General features: G+C 34.3%; 1 protein-coding gene and 1 pseudogene across 17 annotated transcripts in view; one reads left to right on the plus strand and one right to left on the minus strand.

The window, feature by feature from the left end:
• The window catches only part of MBD5 (methyl-CpG binding domain protein 5), a 432006-nt gene that overhangs the window by 264872 nt on the left and 148304 nt on the right, over nucleotides 1-18830 (plus strand). The window lies entirely within an intron of this gene.
• Nucleotides 361-3636, minus strand: LOC112926887 (thioredoxin-dependent peroxide reductase, mitochondrial pseudogene; annotated as a pseudogene).

Raw genomic sequence — 18830 nt, forward strand, 5'->3', positions numbered from 1 at the left:
TGAATGACATTTTCATTTTCTTTTTTGTTATTTCTAACACAGTTGATAACACAATATGACATCCAACTATTAATGTTTAACCTTCTAGGATGCTTTTAAAGAGGATTGTTTTGCAAAAATATTCACGGTCTTTTTTGTTTAGTTTTTTAATTTTCCCAAGGATCTCTCCAATCTTAGATATTCAGATTATTCACCTTTGGCGCATCTGTGGAGTCATAATCCTTGCTAATCTTCTCTATTTCACCTTTTAACTGTCTTAACTGGGGTTATGTGCAATTTGAGTAGTGCTCAAGTACCACTTTCACTAACCTCATGCCTCATGGAATCCTGCATTTTTCTTTGATATTGACTTTGAGTCATTTTATATTATATTATTGTCAATTGTGTTATATTTTTTATAGTCATAAATAGAATCCTAAATGAATAGATACAGTTGCAACATCCAATGATGAAGGTAAGACCAACTAACAGAACCTTTATCTTGATAGGTAAGGACAGGCTTTTTAGTGTTAAAGAGGAAAGAATATTTGAGTAGGGAATAATTAATGAGTGATGTATACACTAATGAGTATTTTATGATATGAGAACTTTTGTTTGGTTGATGAATATTTAGGTTATGGGAACTCTGTTTTGTCTTTAGTCTTTGGATATGGAACTGTGGCTTTCTTGGTGGCAGATTCTTAAGCTCTTCAAGTTTAACGTAAAAGCTTCTCCATCTTACAAAAACTCATGAACTATTTCTTAAAAGTACTGTAAAAATGCGTTTTGTGTATGTGTGTGTGTGCACGTGTGTGTAAACATCAGACATTGAATAAAAGTGAATTGATTTCTTCAAAGTAATAAGATGGAAATTCATCCATAGCATTGACTAAACTGATAGTGGTTTTCATTTAACATAAATAATATTCTACTACTACCCAAGAAAGATATTTTTCTGTGTGATAGATATTAGACCAAAGAATGCAATGCCATCAACTCACTAGTACATTAGAATAGGTATTCCAAGCACAAATCCATACATACCAAGGAAAAGAAAGCCCTGATAACAGGACTAGATGAACCACAGGTACAATTAACCACTCACTGCAAGGATGAATTTACTATCATATATCACAAACAAATTTGTTAGAAGAGAGTCTTGAAGAAATAATGAAGAGAGAAAAAACAGTAATCTCAAAATGAAAGCTATTAGTGTGCATATTAATGCTCAGATGTTAGAAACATTAATCAAACATTAGAATTTTTTATAAATTTTGACATTTATTGTTTAAGGACTTTTGAATATGTTAAGACAAAGACTTTTCTAGGTTTCCTATATATGTACTAAGTTCTGTGATTAGAAAATAAATCTCATTCTAACTTGAGGTGATTTCTCTCCTTTGAACGTATAGAAGCTTTATTTTCCATGTTGTTGTTGTTTTGTTTTTTTAAGTTTTTTTAGTTAACATATAGTATAATATTGGTTTCTAGAATAGAAGTTAGTGATTCATCACTTATGTACAACACCCACATGCTGCTTTTTTGATAATAATTTTATACCGACCTTGAGACCTTATGCTATTTTCTGAAACCTTAAAATCTCGTATTGTTATTGAACTGTTTTTGTGCTTATACCTTTCCATCACATTCTTCCACTTCTGCTACAGTGCCTTGTATTTATGTGATCTGACTGATAAAAATCCATTCTTTTCCAGAATAAGAAAAATTAACTTGACTCCTATTTAATGTATGGTACATTAATCTCATAAAACTATGCAAAACTTTTTGTGTTTGTTTTTTTGTTTTTGTTTTATTTTGGTGTTTTTTTGTTTGTTTTTCTTCCAAGATTTTATTTAAATTCAAGATAGTTAGCATATAGTGCAGTATTGGTTTCAGGAGTAGAAGTTAATGATTCATCATCTACCAATACCCAGTGCTCATCACAAGTGCCCTCCTTAAAACCTTTCACCCATTTAACCCTTCCCACCAACCAACTCCCCTCCATTACCCTCAGTTTGATCTCCTTATTGTTGGAGTCTCTTATGGTGTGACTCCCTCTCTCTTTTTATCTTATTTTATCTTTCCTTCCCTTGCCCTATTTTCTTTTTTATTTTAAAATATGTTTATTATGTACTTTACATTGAGCACTTCAGAAAAGAAAATAATTACAATGATTTCAGAATGCAATTCCTGGATTCAATAAATGTCCTTTATAATTATATCCAATCAGTATCTAGAATTGTATGTAGACCCTACGTCAGCTAACAAATAAGTAAAATAACTATGTTAATCTCTGGGATAAGAGACACACATGATCACTTAAGTCACTCTGCCACCATGCCTTTTTCTAAACATGATTCACATTTTTTTCAAGTACACATACAGCCATTGCAAGAGTTATTACATTAGACCACTGATGTTAACACCTTAAAAATATGTATGATTTTTGCTGCCTTAAAAGAAAATTTAGTTTATCGCAAAGAAATTCAACAAAGTTTCAGGACCTTTGATCACAAGCTTCAGTGCTTGTTGTACTACTCTGGTGAACATAAAGGTTCAAGTAAGGCCAACAAAGAAGAATGTTTCCTCTTTCCAATGAAGACACAATGCAAGAACTAGGTGAACTAGCATCCTACAAACTAGCTAGCCACCAAGAGGTTACCAATTAAAGTATGTGAATACATTTAAAAGCCTTGGCCAGTGTTACAGAAAACAAAACATTTAGATTATTTATGAATATAAGCATAATAGGTATTTTATCTTCTATAAATAATCATTTTTGAAATGCTAAAGGTGAGTTCCAGCTGCGCTCTTCTGATGTGAGAAGAGGTGGGGACACGTGATGACCTACTGATTTACCTTCTCAAAGTATTCTTTGGAAGCACTTGGATCTGGCTTGAATATAGGAGAATCCGGGGTCCAGTTTGCTGGGCAGACTTCTCCATGGGTTTCCACAAACTGGAATGCCTTCACCAAGCAGAGGGTCTCTTCCATACTTCGGCCCACAGGGAGATCATTGACACTCAAATGCTTGATGACTCCATTGGGGTCAGTGATGAAGAGACCTCTTAGAGCAATACCAGGGCCTTCTAACAGCATGCCATAGTCTCGAGAAATCTGTTTAGTCAGATCTGACAGGAGTGCAATGTTCATGTGGCCCAAACTGCCATTCTTCTGCAGTGTGTTGATCCAGGCAAGATGGATGAAGTGGGAATCCACTGACACTGCAACAACATCACAGTTCACGTTGTGAAATTCTTTGGCTTTGTCACTAAAAGCAACAATTTCTGTAGGACACACAAAGGTGAAGTCCAACAGATAGAAGAAAAGCACCAAATATCTCCCCTTATAGTTATTGAGGGTTAGATCTTTGAACTCTCCGTTGACAACGGCGGTGCCCTTAAAGTAGGGCGCGTGCTGGGTGACGGCAGGAGTGTGATAGGAGGAACTGGTGCTAAAAGCGAATTTTGCTTGACCAGAACCAGACCACAATACATTTGTCAGGCATGTTCTTCTGGAAGCAGCAGGTCTAAGGGCTGCAGAGGCAGAGATGCCCTATGGACTAGCACTCACATGTCTGGCAATCGAAGCCCGGAGGAATCTTCCCACCGCGGCCTCCAGGGATTTGCTGGACTGGCCCTCTTCCCCTATTTTCATCTATTTTTTCTTCAGTTCCCCATATGAATGAAATCATATGGTATTCCTTCTCTGACTGACTTACTTCACTTAGCATAATACACTCTAGTTCTATCCACATCTTTCAAATGGCAAGATTTCATTCTTTTGATGGCTGAATAATATTCCATTATATATACATACACACACACACATATATATTTATATGTATGTATACATACCATTTCCCCTTTATCTATTCATTGATCAATGGACATTGGGACTCTTTCCATAATTTGGTTATTGTTGATAGTACTGCTGTAAACAACGGTGTGCATGTGTCATTTCAAATCAGTATTTTTGCATCCTTTGGATAAATACCAGTAGTACAATTGCTGAGTTATAGGGTTAGTTCTATTTTTAACTTTTTGAGGAACCTCCTTAACTGTTCTCCACAGTGGCTGTACCAGTTTGCATTCCCACTAATAGTTTAAGATGGTTCCCCTTTCTCTACACCCTCACTTACCTCTGTTATTACCTGAGTTGATAATTTTAGCCATTCTGACAGGTGTGAGGCAGTATCTCATTTTGATTTGTATTTCCCTGATGATGAAGGATGTTGAGCATTTTTCATATATCTTTTGGCCATTTGAATGTCTTCTTTGGAGAAATGTCTGTTCATGTCTTCTGCCCGTTTCTTTAACTGTATTATTTGGGTTTGAGGTATTGAGTTTGAGAAGTTCTTAAAGATTTTGTTTATTTATTCATAAGAGACACAGAGAGAGACAGAGGGAGAAGCAGACTCCCCATGAGAAGCCTGATGCTGGACTTGATCCCGGGACACCAGGATCACTCCCTGAGCCAAAGGCAGATGTTCAACTACTGTGCCACCCAGGCATCCCTGATAAGTTCTTCATAGATTTTGGATACTGGTCCTTTATCTAGTGTGTCATTTGCAAATATATTCTCCTATTCTGTAGGATGCCTTTTAATTTTGTTTATTATTTCCTTGCTGTTAAGCAAAACCTTTATAGAAAATATTGATATTACCCCCATTACCAAACTTAAAATGTGTTCTTCTTCTAATATAGGTTGTAAGTAAAATTTCAGATCCATGGTTTAAGGACTTTTAAAGATGATAATGTTCGTGAAAATGAAGTATGTTGGTGAAGATGTATAGAAGCAGGAACAATTGTACTTTGAACAACATGGATCTGAACTGGATGGGTTCACTTATATGCAAATTGTTTTTGAGACAATACTGTAAATGTATTTTCCTTTTGATTTTCTTAACAGTTTCTTTTCTCTAGCTTATGTTACTGCAAGTATTCAGTGTATAATACACATAACATACAAAATATGTGTTAATTGACTTTATGTTATTCTCTAAGGCTCAGGTCAATGATAAGTCATTAGTAAAGTTTTTTGGGAGTCAGAAGTTCTATGTGGATATTCAACTATGCAGAGGGTCAGTGCCCCTGACCCTCATGTTGTTCAAGGGTCAACTGTATTTTTTTTCACTGCTACTAAATGTAAACTGGTACAACTCTTAGAAAGTAGTTAAGATATATGTGTATATCAGAAGCCTAAAGATATTATTATCCTTGACCCAATTTCTAAAAATCTATTCCAAAGAAGTATAGAAAAAACCTTATCCCAAGGAAACTTTGCAAGCTTATTTATAATAATTAAATTTGGAAAGAACTTAAATGATAAACAGTAGTGAATGGTAAAAGCAAATTACAGTGCAATATTATGATATTATCATACATAATGTTTACAAAGACTTTGTTGAAGCCTGGGCTTTTTTTGTTAAAAATGCATAAAATTTAGGTACAGTATTATCAGTGCTTTGTAAGAAAAAGCATAGATGAAAGTCTGGAAGAAGATATGCAAAAATCAGCAATTTGGCAGTGAGTTGTGTTTGAGTTGTGTTTGAGAACGGTTTTCATTCTTACACTTCACTTGTATTCCCTAATAATCCTTTAAAAATCATATACAGCAGTATATGAGTATCTTTTTGTCATAGCTCCATTTGGAAAGTCTATTTTCCCCCTTTGAATTTCCTTAGCAATTGTTGAAAACAATTGACCACAAATTGGATTTATGGATTTATGAAAATTTTGGATTTTCAATTGGATTCCATTGCTCTGTATGTTTATCTTTATGCCAGTACCATAGCATCTTAATTATTGAGCTTTGTGATGTTTAATATAAGAAATTAAGTTTTCAGCTTTGTCCTTCTTTTTCAAGATTGTTTGTCCTGGATGTTCTGGGTCCTTTAAATCCCCATATAAATTTTAAGTTCAGCTTGTCAATTTCTACAAAGAAGTCAGCTGTGATTTTTGATAGAGATTGCATTTTATCCAAAGATTAATATGGAAAATATTGACTCTTAACAATATTAAGGCTCATGTTTATCCATGAACATAACATGTATTTTCATTTATTTAAGTCTTAATTTTCTTCAACTGTAGTTTCTTTTGTAGTTTTTGAGTGTAATTTTATACTTCTTTTGCTAAATTTATTCCTAAATATTTTATTCTTTGATACAATTTTAAATGTAATGATTTCTTAATTTCATTTCATATTTGATGTAGAGAATGACTGATTTTTTGTATTGATCCTGTGTCATGCAACTTTACTGAACTCATTTATAAATTTTTATATTTTCTTAGAGAATTCCTTTGGATTTTCTATATATAAGGTCGTATCATCTAAAATAGGAATAGTTTTACTTATGCCCAGTCTAGATGCCTTAAATTTCATTTTCTTGCCTGGTTTCCCTGGCTAGAATCTCCAGTACAATGTTGAATAGAAGTGTTAAGAGTGGATATCCTTTGTCTTTTTCCTAATCTAGGAAGAAGGTGCTCGTTCTTATACTGTTAATTATGATATGAGCTATGGATTATTACTACATGCTTTTTATTATTCGAGGAAGTTCCCTTCTCTAATTCTAATTTGTAGAGTATTTTTTATCATCAAGAAGTTTGGGATTTTCTCAAATGCTTATTCTGTGTCTATTGAGATCATGGCATGGGCTTTGTCTTTGTTCTATTGATTTGGTATATTAAATTAATTGATTTGGGGTGTTAAATCAACCTCACATTCCTGGGATAAATTCCACATAGCTATGGTGTATGATCCTTTTTATAAGTTGCTAGTTTGGTTTCCTTCTACTTAATTTAGGATGCTTGTGTCTATATTCATAAGAGAGATTGGTCTTTAGTTTTCTTGTGATGTATTTGTCTAATTTCTGTATCAGAGTAATAATGGCTTCAGAATGAGTTGAGAAATGCTCTCTCCTCCTGTACTTTTGAGAAAAAGTTTGTAAATAATTGGTATAGATTCTTCTTTAAATGTTTGGCAGAAATCACCAGTGAAGCCATCTGGGTCTAGGCTTTTATTTGTGGAAAGTGTTTTGTTTTAGATTTTATTTTTCTAGAGCAGTTTTAGGTCCACAGCAAATTAAAGGGAAAGTACAGAGATTTTCCATATACTTCCTGCTCATATATATGTGTATCCTTCCCTATTATCAACATTCCCCACCAGAATTGTACATTTGTTACAACTGATGAACTTACAGTGATGCATCGTGGAAAGTTTTTAAATTACTAATTCAATCTCTACTTGTAGATCTATTAAATTTTCTATTTTTTCTTGAGTCGGTTTATTTCTTCTTGAATAGTTTGTCTCTTCAGAATTTGTCCGTTTCATCTGGGTTACCTAATTTTTTTACTTTGAGTTTTTTTTTATACTTTTTTATCTATGGGTCTGTAATAATGTCATCTCCTTCATTTCTGCTATGATAATGTGAGTCTTTTTTCTTCATTACTCTAGCTAAAAGTTTCACAATTTTTCTGACCTTTCAGAGAGCTAAACTTTAGTTTCATTGATTTTTCTCTATCTTGTCCATACTCTATTTCATTTATTTCCAATCTCATTTTTATTTTTTAGTTTAATTTTGTTTATTGTTCCAATGTCTTAAGGTAGAAGTTTAGGTTATCAATTTGAGATCTTTCTTCTTTTTTAATATTGTTGCTTACAGTTATAATTTGCCTTGAAGCACAGCTTTATCTTCATCTCATATGTTTTGGTACGTTGTATCTTATTTTAATTCATCTTAAAATATTTTCTAATATCATTTTTTATTTCTACTTTGACCCATTAATGTGTTGTTTAATATCTATGTGTTTTTCAATTTACCAATTTCTTTCTGTTACTGATTTCTAATTTCATTCCACTATGATTAGAGAACATATGTTATATGATTTCATTTCTTTTAAATTTATTGAGGATTTTTTATTCTCTAGATATGGTCTAACCTAGAGACTAATTCATACACACTTTAGTAAGTTACCAGCTATTATTTCTTTGAATAGTTTTCAAGTCCTTTTTCACTCTTCCTTCTCTTACTCCCAATTTGGCATATGTTGGTTTGCTTGGTGGTGTCCATATTCTTCTGAAACTCTATTCATTTCTCTTTTTTTCTCTATTTAGAATATAAAATCTCTATTGATCTATCTTCAAATTCATTTACTTTTTTTCTTCTCTCAGTTCAAATCAATACAATTCCTTGTATTGAATTTTTTATTTCAATCATTATATTTTCAACTCCGGAATTTCCATTTGGTTCTTCTTTAATAATTACTTTCTCTTTATTAATATTCTAGATCTGTTGAAATGTTTGCCATAGTACTTTACTTTGGTTCTGTGAACATATTTATACCAGTTCCTTTGAAGTCTTTGTTAGATCTGACATCTGGGCTCTCTAACAAATTAGTTTCTATTCACTCTTTTTCTCTGTGTTTGGGTATTACTTTCTTGTTTTTTGCATGTCTTATAATTTTGTTGTTGAAAACTTGACATTTTAGTTAGCATGTCAACTCTAGATACTGATCCTCTCTTCCAGGATTTTTTATTGTTGTTTGCTTTTTTATTTGTTTAATTACTTAGCTAGGCTATTTCAGTGAAGTCTATTTCCCCCATTGTGTCAAGCTTCTGATAATACTCCTCCAAAGGTTTGGACTTGCCCATCCACATGGTCACCATGTAATGACAATATTTATAACAGAGCCCTCTTGAACTGTCTTCTTCCTTGATCTTTGTTATGGTATCTGCCTCTGTTGGTATCTTGCACATCTGTTTGAGCTTCCCTGATTGCCAGTGGAATGCTCTGTTCTTTTTGATAAGGCTCAAGGACACAAATTACTCCACAGTCTGATCCAATTGAATTCTGGCCCTTTTACTAGAGTAGTTTTTGGGCTATTCTGTGAAGTTTGTTCCTACTTAGAAGGACTCTTTCTGGCTCTCTCTTGCCTTGGTTGTCTCTGGTAAAAGCCCTATTTCCCTAGGGTATTTTTGTTTTGTTTTGTTTAGGAACTGATAAATCTGGGACCCCTGGGTGGCTCAGCGGTTTAGTGCCTTCCTTTGGCCCAGGGCGTGATCCTGGAGTCCCGGGATTGAGTCCCACATCGGGCTTCCTGCACGGAGCCTGCTTTTCCTTCCTCTCTCTCTGTGTCTCTCATGAATAAATAAATAAATAAAATTTAAAAAAAGAACTGATAAATCCAACCATTTCTATTTCTTCATTCATGTGCCTGCTCTTTGTCTTGTTTCCCATGGAAAGATGCTAGCCTCCTCTTACTTGCTCACTTGTTTCAAGCATACTCTTAATCTTGAACTTTTCTACACTCTGTTTTAAATAAAATTACTTATTGTGGAGAGAACTTTAAAACTCTCTGTTTTCATGGCCTGCATCTAGCCCTGGGCAAAATCTCTGAGCCACTGCTCTGAAACTAAGGACAGGGATACTGGACAACTTTTCTTGAAATGATTCTCCTGTTTTATGAGTGGGGCAATTGGTGAGACAGTAGCCTCTGATCTTCTTGGCTTTTCCCTCCTGGTGTGAAACTTCTATGCCAAAACTGAGTTGAGGCAAGGGTGATAGGGGCCACTTATTCTGTCTTCCTCACCTGAAGTAAAACTTTTGCTATATAAGTAAGGGCTAACTGCAGTTGCAAAAAAAGGTTTTTCATTTGCTTTTTGCCCTTAGGACAGTTTCTAGAAATGTTAACTAACTGGGCTTTTATAATTTTTCCAATTATGATTGTTACACTGGTAGTTCCTTACTCCTCATCCATTCCAGAAGTGGATCTGGGCCGTTAACCTTTGTATGATATCCCATCAACCTTTCTGTTTTTCACAAAAGGATCGTTGTTACTGTGTGATTTATCATTTATTGATCTGTTGGTTTTATCTCTAGAAATCAGCATCATCATGCCACAAACCACTTTGTACACTACAGGGCAATGAATTACGGCATCCCCAAATATCAGTAATACATGTTTAGACTTAAAGTCAACATGTATGAATAGATGCAACCTAACTTAAGATCATCTGTTTATATAGATGATACTTCGTAGGCCATCTGCAAGAAGGAAAAGAAGTAATTCTGGGTCATAGCCAATCTCAGTTTTTATTATGTTATTGCCTCCATCCATACCCAGTGTGACAAAGCAGGGATAGGGAAAGTTTCCCTTTCTCTGATAGAAGACTATCCTCCAGTTAACCCAAACTACCAGTAATCCAGGCTGGGCCCCCCTTCCTTCTATAGCAACGATTCTCTTCTCAGAGCTTGCTTGGCAAGAGGTAATCTTGACCTTTCCTCTTTTCAAAGAACTTTGTCTAAAGTTTAGACTTTTAAGAGTTCTAAATTTTAAGAGCTTAACCCCAAAAAGTTAAAAGAATTTTAAGAGTTCTTACTTCTCCTCTTCTAATCTCCATTGACTAATCATCTACTCTCATTCACCCACAAAAACTAGAGAAAACATCTTCTGGTTCTATTGCTTGACTAAACTTTCAGGCACCTACATATAAGATGCATAAAATTTCAGGATTTTTTTTTTAATTTCAGGAATTTTAAAAAAGATTTTATTTACTTATTATAGTGAGAGAGCATGGTGAGGAGGGCTAGAGGGAGCAAGAGAGAGAATCTTAACCAGACTCTCTGCTGAGTGCAGAGCCTGATGCAAGACTTGATCTCACAACCTTAAGATCACCACCTGAGCTGAAACCAGGAGTCAGACATTCAACTGACTGCGCCACCCAGGCACCTATGTAAAATCCCACTTTTATTCCATGTTCTTGAGGATATTTTTCTCTTCTGTGTAATAACTGATGTGCGGTCATTTCCTATTATTTACTGAAGTATTTATTATATTGTATTTTGCCCACTTGCAGGATTAATAGGTTTCTATATGATACCATTCCTATTTTCAAAAATCTCTCATGGCTTGTGGAATACACTTCAAACTGTTGAGAAAGTCCTTCATAATCTTACCTGTTTGGCCAAGTTTACCTTTCTTGCCTTACCACTGATCTGCCTATGTTCCTCTCATACTAGGCCAACAACTTACTATTCTCCAAACATAGCATTTATTCACATGTCCATGCTTTTGAGATCAGAAATGCTTGACCAAGTGAGTACAACAATCTTCTGATAATTATGTGAGGTACTAGAGCCTCAGTCCACTCCGATTGAGTCAGAATTTTTATGTGTGATGATTTACTTAAAAGCAATTTATTCTAAAACTACTTAAGAACTGTTCCTATAATGTTTTCTTTCCCTGCATTGTCCTCCCTATCACTTGCTTTCACTTTGGCAAAATCCTGCCACGAAAGAAAGAGTTAGGAAAGAGAGAATAAGAGTGAGAGCGAGATGGGGCACCTGGGTGGCTCATTGGTCTGCCTTTGGCTCAGGTCGTGATCCCTGGGTCCTGGGATTGAGTCCTGCATTGGGCTCCCCACAGAGAGCATGCTTCTCCCTCTGCTTGTGTCTCTGCCTCTCTCTGTGTCTCTCATGAACAAATAAATAAATAAATCCTTAAAAAAAAAAAAAACAAGTGAGAGCGAGAGACCCACCTAAAATACTGTTTTCCCAAAAAAGTTTTCCTCAGTTCTATCTTCATTTTTAATCTAGTGGATAGTTGTTGTTGTTCTTGGTGAATTCGTATCAGAGCCCTCTTTCTGTGTTTAGGGGGTCCCTTAGCCTCTGAATTAAAGATAGTTTCTACTTTAGAGGCTCAAAATGCCAACTACTTGCTTTCCCTGCCTCTCTCACACAAGTCTACAAGCATGACTCTGCCAATTCAGGCATATATACACCACAGTCTTAGAAGCAAAAATTAAAGACATGAAAAAACAGTCCATAGACTCCATTTTTAGAGAAGGTAAACATATAGAAATGGGCAGCCACTTCCAGTTTCCAAATACAATAGAAAAGTTTTCTAGTGGCAGCATCTTAGCTTGAAGCTTCTAACCAGGAGCATTGTACACTGCGGCCTCCTTTCCTGGTCTGGTAGCCTCCAAAGCCAGTGCTACAGCTTCCTGGAGAATTCTGTGAGATACTTCCTATCTTTTAATACATTTATTTTCTCCTGAAATTACACCAAGTTAGTTTCTATCTCTGGTAATTAAGATATAGAGACACCTAATAAAATCACCTTTCTGTAGCCCTCATAACACTTTATTCACAGGCCAAACGGAAATAAATCATATGTCTTATTGTTAATTGCCAGTAGAATATGGGCTTACTGTGTCAAAAGGGAAGGAAAGAACATTCTAGGCAGAAAGCATAGCAAGAAGCCAAGTAGCTGGAAGCAACACAGAATATCAGTAACTGAAGGGACCCTGTGCCTAAATGATAAAGTGAACTAATTGGTGAGAGAGGTCAATGAATAGAAAGCTATTAGACAAATTAAATAACTGGATCACAGTAGCTCTACAAGTCCATATAAAGACATTTTTATTTTTGTTGAGTTCAGTAACAATGTAAAGCTATTGAGGTTTTTTTAATGGCAGATGTTATACTCAGATTTGTATTTTGGAAAAAACTACTCTGTGGCATGAATAATAAATTGAAGGTGGGGTAATGCTTGTGATTTTACTTGGATTTGAGTTTTGCTCTTAATATTTAGAGGTCTGTATTGTTCCATAGCTGATCACTTCATTCTGGCCATGTCTCCTATTCATTCTAAATTTTTTCTTTCGGAGCAATCCAAGGTGAAGACCTTTCCTCTCTCATCTTTGAGCCTTTTAACCTTTGAAGCTAAAATGCAGAACAGGTTAGGGCAATATTTTTCCATATTTCTTACAGGCATTAGTAACAGTTACTAATGAAGAGACTCTAATTTTTATTAAGTTCATTTAATTTCACATAGATCTATAACTTAGATTGGATTCTTTTGATATCCACGTATTAAAGCAGTTCAGGGTTGGTTTGTATATTTAAAGAGTTGGAGTAGCTTTCATCTTATTCTTTTAAAACTAAACCTGCAAACCAAAAAAATATATACCATACCAAAATGTTTGCTAATCATGTCTTTATATTATTTTATGTTTTATATATAATTGTCTTTATTTCAAGAGCTATTCAAAACTAAAATTAAGCTTGAAGATACTATTTATATTTTTATTTGGTCTGGGAGAGTCAAGTAATGATTGCAGATGGCCAGATTGCAGATGGCCAGCTAAATAATTAGAGCTGCTACTGATTTTAATAAGTATGACCTTCTGAATATTAGTAAATCCCCCAAATCGTTACAAAAGGCATTCAGTGGTAAATCAAACAATTTGGTTTTTCATTCATTAATTTCAATAGCCTTAATTTCTGAAGAATGAGTATACCCTTCCAGAAAATCTTTCTAAGCAGACTTTAAAAAGCAATATCCCAAACAAAGACAAGGCATGTGGTGGCGGATATATGCAAAGTTGGTAGGAACAAGACTGTAAGACTAGCCTTCTTACCACAACAGCACAGCAGGGTCAAGGGAAGGAATCAAAGGTTCATGGCAAAGACCAAAGTTTTCTGAATTCTAGACTATTATTTTATGTGAGAGGTTTGTTGATCTTATTTGTCCACATTATTTCTTGGTTATTTTAACTAATAAAGACAAATGTAGAATTTGATTAAGGAAAATTAATAGTATGTGTATTCTTTGGACAAAGTATATTTAAGGAAATATTGGGTTGAACCCTATGAAATTGTCATTTCTGCTAGTCAAAAATGATTGAATATGGAGGCATACAGTATATCATTGAGTTTGCTCTTTGAATACATTTTTTTCTCCATTTGTGTCGACAGTTACTTTTAACAGAAAATATTTACTTTTTCAAATAAATATAATCTTACTAGGTACCAGAAACATTTGCTGTGGACATTTTAAAAACAGCTTGTTAAATTTGAAAGAGACTTTTTAATTGTAAAGAAGGGACAACAGGGCACAAATACACTGGTGAACTGTCCTAGCCTATAATGTTTTTAATGCCCTCTTGATTGATATTCTAAAACCCAGGGATTTTTCCAGAGCCATCACAGAATTAGATGATATATACTTATACTATAGCTCTCCCTAATTCCTAGAAACTTAAAATCTCAGGAAAGATGAAGGTCACTATAATTAATTTTTAAAAATAATAGTAGTAACTATAACTGGTAACATTTAAATGGTATTTACTGTGCCAGGCACTATTTTAAATAAGTGCTTAACATACATCAACTCTTTTAATCCTCACAGCAATCTAGTGGTGTAGTTAATAGTAAGTATCATTATCCCTCTCATACAAATGAGGAAATAGTGATACAGAGCAGTTAAACAATTTGTATAAAGTCACACAACAAATAAGTGCCTGAGCCAAAATTTAAACCCAAGTAGGCTGGCACCACAGTCACTACTTAACCAATAATAAACTGCTTCTCAGCATAAAGTCTAGTATCACTGAATCAATTTTAATACCAGCAGGAGTTGCAATATTGGTTGAAATACTAAGTTTTTTAATGGAGCTTATCATGCTTCTTTCCATCCCAATAGCTACTATTCTGGACTCTTGCAGTAGTTCTCTAGCTAGGATACAGATTTCTAATCTTCTCTCCATTCTGGGCCAGCCAACATCCTACTGCTAGATTAATATAAATAAATCATCACTGATCATGTCACTACCTTGCTCGAATCCCTTTCATGACTCTGTATTTGCATGGCCAGGAAAGGATGTCAACAAGCATCATAGGATCTGGTTGCATAAGCTGAAAGCCCTTTACCACCAAGCTCAATATTTCTTTAAAGTTTTTTTGTTTGATCTTAAAAACCGACACAAAGTTTGCATCCTACTCCATAATACATCTGTTTGTTTTAATATAAAAATGTTTGAAATAGATATCATTTAAATTACTTAATTATAAATTTCCAAAGAAAATTGATGAGTCAGAAAGATACTTCATGTGTGTCTTTCCAGTGCCCCGTGAAGTACACATACTCCTGTTTGAAGATCCCAGGTGTACAGAATAGATTTGGGGTATCTTTGCTATATATTTAAGACCCAATTATCTGGTCCCATTCCATTCTTCCCATCTTATAACTTGCTATTTCCCTGCATTAATTCTCTGATAAATCCATCCGCCTAACCATCCAGTTATTTACCACATACCCACTATGTACCAGGCACTGCCTCCTAAAGATGTCCTGTACTGAATATCACCTATATATCTTGACTTTTGTCCTTTCTCCCTGCTTGGAATACCTTCTCACCTCATTTCTATTTGACTGCTAATCCTTCAAGACCTAATTCAAATAGCTTTTCCTTACTATCCCAGTCAGGACTCTGAATTCCTATTACACTAATTTAATGATTATTATATAATATGTTTTTTATATTTGTATGACTAGGTCTTATACATAAATTTTTTAAGTAAGAGTTCAACATGCGGAGAGTTGAAAAAAGGACGCAGCCACAGGAATATGAACCAGAACAGAGCATTCCAATAAATGCTCAATTGTTTAGAATAGCTGGAATGTAGAATATACTCTGGTAATATAAAAAAAAGGAGGGACCAGATCATGAAGGGATATATAATAAATGCTAAGAGGGCAGCCCGGGTGGCTCAGCACTTTAGCGCCGCCTTCAGCCCAGGGCATGATCCCGGCGTCCTGGGATCAAGTCCACGTCGGGCTCCCTGCATGGAGCCTGCTTCTCCCTCTGCCTGTGTCTCTGCCTCTCTCTCTCTCTCTCTCTGTCTCTCATGAATAAATAAAATCTATGATAAGTGCTGAGAAATGTACATCCCACCCACCTGAGCTCCCACTGTAATTATAGGAAACTATCAAAGAATTCAAACAGGTGATAATTTGTTATATTGATCATAACCAACTTTGATGTAAATCCTGTATCTTTTGATATTCTTCATTTTCTTAGATCTTATTTTTTATTTCATATATATGTAAAATTATGATCCTGTCTTTATGAGGTCATTTTTTAACTTAACCCACTGTATATCTTTCCTGTATTCAATGTATACACACACAGACAGGAATTTTGTTCATTGCTTTATTTATTTTTTTAATTTTTTTTTGTTTTTTGCTTTAAAAAATGGGCTCTCTCTCACTCTCATGCACACACACACACGCACGCACGCACAGCTCTGCACCTTGCATTTTTTTATTCTACAGTACTTTGTAGAAATAGCTCTAATATTTTTAATGGCTACAATATATTGTACAGTATGAATGTACCAGAATTTATTCAACTATTCCTCTGTTTATGGAGATTCACCTTGTTTCCAGTTTCTTAATATTTTTAAGGTGTTATATCTAAGTCAAACCTTATGTTTATTTCACTAAGTTTCACTGTAGTCTTGATCAATCTATCATGAACTATTAAGTATTTCAGGTAGGTTTGGGTATATAGGACAAAAGTAAACTTATGTTGACAATCGTATTTTTTATATACTATCTCGTATCCTCTGTTGCTACCAAATTAGTGGATATTTAGGAGTTGTTTCCACTAGTAATAAAGAATCAAAAGGTTCGAAAAAGACCCATCTGATGACTCAAATTTTGAGTTAAAATATTATGATACCATATGTATTAAAATTAGGGAATTCACAATAATATTTTTCAAACTGAGATGTTAATAGGAGTTTCGAAAGGCTTCCATAGTCAAATTCTTTGGGAAAATATGCTAGATTGAACTGGGCACTGCAAGCATGCATTACATCTCTCTGTGTATATTATTTTATGAAATACCATTTGGTAAACAGTGCTCTACATTATTCTAAAACAGTATGGACAATTGAATGATGTTCAGTCTTGTGGTAGATTCCCAAGGGTGACTTTCATGACATCTGCATTGACCCCTATAGCTGCCCAGGTATGGGAAAACAATCCCACTCAAATCACTACTGACTTGTCCAGGTATTTCTCCCACTACTCCTCTTCGTGCTTCTAATACATCTCTCAATCAACCACAAAAGCTTATAATTCCAATGATACTAGATTAGGAAAAGTTTTAAAGTATACCCACTACTTTTTAAAATTTTCATGCTCTTGCAAACCTTCCCTGTTCCATCTATGTGTAATCCTCTTTCGTCTCATATTTCTGTGTATTAAGATCTTAATTTTCTTTAAATGCTACTTTCCTTATGAAGCTTTCCCCCAAGCTCACCAGTGAAAATTAAACCATTCCCTGTTCAGTGTTCTCATACCACTTTACATTTCTTTCAGTGATGATACATTTAACTTCCTGCTTTATCTATTCAGCTGTTGTGCATGTATTAGGCATTGTGCATTAATTCTCCTGACCTTTAGTCCTTACTGTGGTGGAGGTCATAAGCTAACTGAGGGGGCAGATATGTAAGCAAATTTTTACAATTTAATGTGGTAAGTATTTATATTATCGCAGTGGTGGTGGTAATAGGGTAGATATGAGAAAATACAGGACTACAATATTTAAATGTAAATTAACTTACACAACTACGATTTTTACTTCATTTAGAATAGTCCAGTCTAGAATTAAGTGAAGTAGATGTTGTAGTGGTTATTGTACATGACTTCCTCTTCTATTAGCTTACAAGTACCTTGAGGACCTGGCCTCCTATTATTTGTTTATTTCCTTCCCTACCTAGCACTACTACAGATACATAGAATACATTCAGTAAGTGTTTGTTAAAGTGAATTAATTTCCAAGAGTTGCTCATTTAAAAAAAAAAAAAACTTTATTACACATTCTACAATTTATTATGTCTGCATATTCAGACTATTTTATTCCTAACTTAAGATGTACTTGTAGTGAAAGTGACAAACACAACATTTTAAATCTAGGTTATTATTTGACTCTTTCTTAGTAGAACTTTTGAAACCATAGACTTATTCCATGGGCACTGCCTTTGCACAAAATATCTATGGAATTGCTTTTGTTCTGTGACACACTTTTAAATATACACACTAGTTTCATCTGAATTCTGAAACCAACTAAATGTCATCTCCAACTAAGTTTAGTGGGTCAAAAGTTATGTATGCCTTTTGGGTCAAAAACAGGAGATCTTGTATAGTACAAAAGATAATTGTAAAGGCAATTAAAAAACAGAAATTCCAAAAGACTTCTAACAATTCCAGGATTTCTAGGGTTGTCTTATAGCTTCCCCACATAGCCATTTTGAAAGATAAAACTGATTTAAAGTATATTTATTAAAATACCAGACTCTTCATAGGCCTAGTTTGTAACTGGTTTATTAAGAAAAGTTGTTGGTTTAACTGAACTGGAATTTAAGCATTTAATTGTTTTTTCTGACTAATAATCAGTCTAATACTATTTGGAATTAGTATGGAACTTTTACCAGGGGTACTGATATTTTAACTTATTTTTGACTAGAGATTATCATTCTTACCTCTTCACTTTAATTCTATAAAAATACAATTATAGCCCAGGCTTTTTAAATTTTTAATAGATATTTTCCTCATAAGAAGATGTATACATTCATGCTTACAATTTTTTTTATCATTATATTCATTGTTGTCATCAGGAAGTGATATGGAGGGTGAGACCAAAAATCATCCTCATTGCCTTATTAGCTTATCCTTTAGCTAAAGGAACCTAACCTGGAAATAAGATCAAGAACATATCAGATGGAGCAAATACTTCAAAATGGCATTTATTTCAACTGCAAATACTTTTAAATGGCATTTATTTCAACTGCACTTATTCAGTTTCTGAGAAATGAAACAGGAATCGAGCTACAGGTTACTTTTGCTTAGCCAGAAAGAAAAGAATTGCCAGTCAAATTAATCCTATACACATGAAGAAACGATCTATTTAAGAAAACAAATGCCTTTTTTAAAGCTGTCGAGCTCATTTGAAATACCCATTTACTTCCAATTTTTACTCCAATTTTACTCAATAAAAGT

Source organism: Vulpes vulpes, chromosome 5 (assembly GCF_048418805.1).
Source record: "Vulpes vulpes isolate BD-2025 chromosome 5, VulVul3, whole genome shotgun sequence".
Classification (NCBI taxonomy): domain Eukaryota; kingdom Metazoa; phylum Chordata; class Mammalia; order Carnivora; family Canidae; genus Vulpes; species Vulpes vulpes.